The 4,030-nt window shown below is 34.3% G+C and overlaps 1 long non-coding RNA gene across 1 annotated transcript; it reads left to right on the plus strand.

Moving 5' to 3' along the window:
* Positions 1 to 1,656: 1,656 nt before the first annotated feature.
* LOC130558879 (uncharacterized) lies at positions 1,657 to 3,642 on the plus strand. Its single transcript, XR_008963507.1, has 3 exons — positions 1,657 to 1,747; positions 2,756 to 2,795; positions 2,861 to 3,642. It is a non-coding gene; the product is annotated as an uncharacterized LOC130558879 (long non-coding RNA).
* Positions 3,643 to 4,030: the final 388 nt, after the last annotated feature.

Genomic DNA, 4,030 nt, shown 5'->3' on the forward strand with positions numbered 1-4,030 from the left:
TCAAACCGGAACACCCCAACCCAAACTCCTCCCTCCCTTAAAGGTACAGTACCTTGGTGAATGTCTCAGTATTACTTGTGGTTTGCCACACAGGGGTAAAAGTGCCACTTGTTCTAGTGTGTTAACCACAATGACCAGCCAATACATGTTGAACATACTGGTGTGCACCTTGATTTTTTTATTGTCCTTATGCTGTTCCAATTGCTTCCATTGTTTACCTCATTTGTAAGTCGCTTTGGATAAAAAAAGTCTGCTAAATGACTAATGTAAAGGTTGTATGTTCTTCTCTATCAAGTGGCAGGTGTGCTCCAGTCTAACCCTCAACATTTCAATTGCCTCATTGTCCACTGATGCTCAACCAGTAGATGCAAGACAATGCTATCCGAAAGGAGTCAACACTCAATAAACACTCAACTAACATTAAGGCTGTCACTTAGGATAAAACTGTCTGCCAAATAAATAGTACAATCAAAAAGATCTTTTCAGTGCATTGTCTTACAAAAGAAGGTCGCATCAACTTTAAGTATATCTACTGTAGGTATGAGCCACTTGAAAAACTTAAATTGCCACTTAATTGGGAATTTGGCCATTTTTAAATTAGTTGCGATATGCAATGACTTGTAGAGTATTTTTGAGAAAGTCTTTTGAGAAACAGTGGGTGCATAACTTGGATCCAGTGGGAAATTTCTGGGTTTATTATCAGATGAACTATATCAAAAAACAAGCAAGCATGTTTACTGTCTAAATGTTTATTCAGCATCTGCCCTATGCTTCATTCCACTGCAATCAAGTGCAAAGGTAAAAGGAACAGACGTTCAATTACAACACAACAATAAGCAACAAAACAAAACAAAACAAAACAAACTACATATTATGCCAGTGGTTTGTTTTGTAAGAACATGACTGTTACAACTAAGTTGCTATTATGGAAACAGATGCAAGTGTAATGATCTCAAAAAGAGATGGTTTTATGCCGCTTCAGATTTGGTTTCTGTGCCGCCTTTTCTGTGTAAAGACACCTTTAAAATTGTCTAACATGATTTGGCGTAAAGAGAAACGAGCCGCAAGCAAACTACAGCACCAGCTTTTGCAACTATAAGATCTAGAACTATGACCATGGCAAAAATGCTCAAGTATCCAGTTTGTGCCAAATCTCACTGTATCTCCTTTCATCAGAAAAAATATTTTGTCCATTACATGACAAACATAGTCAACTCTGATGTGAGTTAACACTTCTAATCAACCACCAGGCAGTGTCCTCCATAAGGCTTGAATCTCTAAAAATTTCTTGAGCCACCAAAATGAAGAAAAAAAAAACATATCTTTTCTGACAACAAATGTAGTTCATCTAGTTGTGTTGGAATTAGTCCTTATTTGAAATATTTTGACTCCCTTACTGAAATAGAGAGGACCATATGGCCACTATACTCTAAAAACACTTGTGTTACAAACAAAACATTTGGTCTTCAGTTAAGGACAACACGTTTTGTGTTACTTTCACATCTTTGGATAACACAAACAATTTGATATGATCAGGTAATGGACATCACCTGCTATTTTTGTGTTGACATCACTTTCTTACCACAAGTTCCTCTAGCTCTTCTTGTTTCATGCGATTGGCTGTTCAATGTTTATGTCACAATTTCGTGTGCACATGCTTAAGGATTTATAGCCTTAGTTGAAAGAGACCGAGGCAGACTTTGAGATTCCGGTCACAGGTTTCCAGGCTACAGATACCCTGCAACATGTGAGTTACACTGCACACTAGCCTTAATAAAAAAAATCTGTATTTTACATTGCTGTTATTTGTACTTGTTCATGTGGATAGAGCAGTGCACTTCCTCTTAAAGGGCTAGTTCACTCAAAAATTTAAAATCTGTCATCATTTACTCACCCTCGGGTTGTTTCAAACCTGTGTACTTGTCTTTTTTGCAATGAACACAGAGTACGATATTTGTAAGAATGTTGGCAATTTTCAGTTCTGTGACATCATTCACTACCATAGTAGGAAAACATATATTGTATCTTTTTTTTTGTTCTGTTGAACACATAATGAGATATTTTTTAGAATTTAGGAACACAAACAGTTCTGGGGCACCTTTGACTATTTAATTTTTCGTACTATGGCAGTCAATGATGTCACAGAATTGAAAATTGCTAACATTCTTCCAAATATCTTTCTCTGTGTTCATCAGAACAATGTAATTTAAACAGGTATGAAATGAAATGAGGGTGAATAAATGATGAAATTATTATTTTTGGGTGAACTATCACTAAGTCTGTGTCGGTAGTTTTGATTCTCGTTTAAGTCTCTTGCGCACACACACACATTGTTCTGTTGACTAATTCAACTAAAAATGGAATAGCCAATACATTTAATTACATGCAAGGCTTTAATTTTGCTATTATCATCAGAGATGTTGTCCATTTGCATCTTTAACTGGTACTGCTGTCTAGATAGAAAATGCTGCGATCTAGCTTTTCCACATCTGCTAGAATATTTCTCTCTTATCTATGTAATATTCATATTATTTTCTTTTTGAATATTTGTGAAACTAGTAAATGTATAACAGTCAAAGTTGATGAAATTACTGGTCACCCAGGAATAGTGGACAAAAGCACACATATATCAGATGTTTAAAAGTCATAGTAGTTGTTTATAATAAAACACTCCTCTGTTACTGACCGACAAGTAACAGTTTTTCACTTTGTTTATCTGGAGTTTGTTAGTTACCTTGCTTCTATTGTTTTACAGCCTACAGAAAAAAGAAAACTTTTGGACCCTTAAATTTAAGGTATGCTGTCATCATAATTCTTTGCTCAGTATTTCGTGTAATTGCCTAAATGTATTGTTCACCAGGTCATGAAGATGCATCTATCTGCTGTAATTCCTTTGCTGGTCTTGTGTGGCTTATTTTCCACTGATGCTGTACCAGATGCTACCAAGCTGTATAAGAGCTTCGTCAATAAGCATGTGAATGCTGGCATGAATGCGAACATGTGTAACGATGTGATGGAAAAAAGAAGCAAATATTTCGACATTTATCCCAAAACTGTAAACACTTTCATAACAAATCCTGGTAACCGTATTATACATTTTTGTAATAATAGGCCCAATGGACTCACTAGGAGTAGCTCTAATGATTACAATACTGTCACATGTAGATGGAACGATTCCACAAGAAACTACATTGGTTATGCAAATATAAACGTGTATATTGAATTACATTGTGTACAAGGCATACCAGTACATTTTTAACCATTTTAAGGCTAAAACGTGCCTCAAGTACCTTCACATAATTTTGTTATTTGATTGTTCATGTTCTTTCATTTTTTACACTGGGGTGCTCCAGTATTACAAATTTCTTCGCAATCACTATAATCAAATGTATGCAAAACTGGCAATGAATGTCTTTTTTTTCTTTTTAAAGCACACATTTTACATTAAGTTGGATTTTGTGTAAGTGTGTGTATTTTGTGCTTCAGTGATTTATGTTAGCAACTTTAGGGTTAGAGTATGACAGTATGTTAAAGCACATTGTCAACACCTGTTGAGCTTTATTTCAGGGTATTATGAAAATCAAAAAGTTATGGAACATTGTCAGTCTGTGCTAAGACCCTCAATAAACTTTCTCTACCACTAGCATTAAACCTGTGTCCTTGTGTTTTATATTTACAGATAAATGTCCAACTTGCAAATAATATCGTGTTCCGGTAACTCAGATTGTATTTGTTTGATTTCCTGATAAAAACACTGAAGATGCACTCAAAGTCACATACATTTGATATTTTAAAAGTTTTTAAAATATTCTTTATAATATATAAACACTAATATATATACAACTTTTTAAAATATAAATATATTGTTTATTTGCAAACGTACGCTCAGTGTTGGGTAAGTTACTCTGAAAAAGTAATTAATTACTAGTTACTAATTACACATTTGATAATGTAATTAGATTACTGTACAAGTTACTCTCTTCAGAAAGTATTTAATTACTTATTACTCATTACTTTCTATATCCTACAT

Source organism: Triplophysa rosa, linkage group LG9 (genome assembly GCF_024868665.1).
Source record: "Triplophysa rosa linkage group LG9, Trosa_1v2, whole genome shotgun sequence".
Lineage (NCBI taxonomy): Eukaryota > Metazoa > Chordata > Actinopteri > Cypriniformes > Nemacheilidae > Triplophysa > Triplophysa rosa.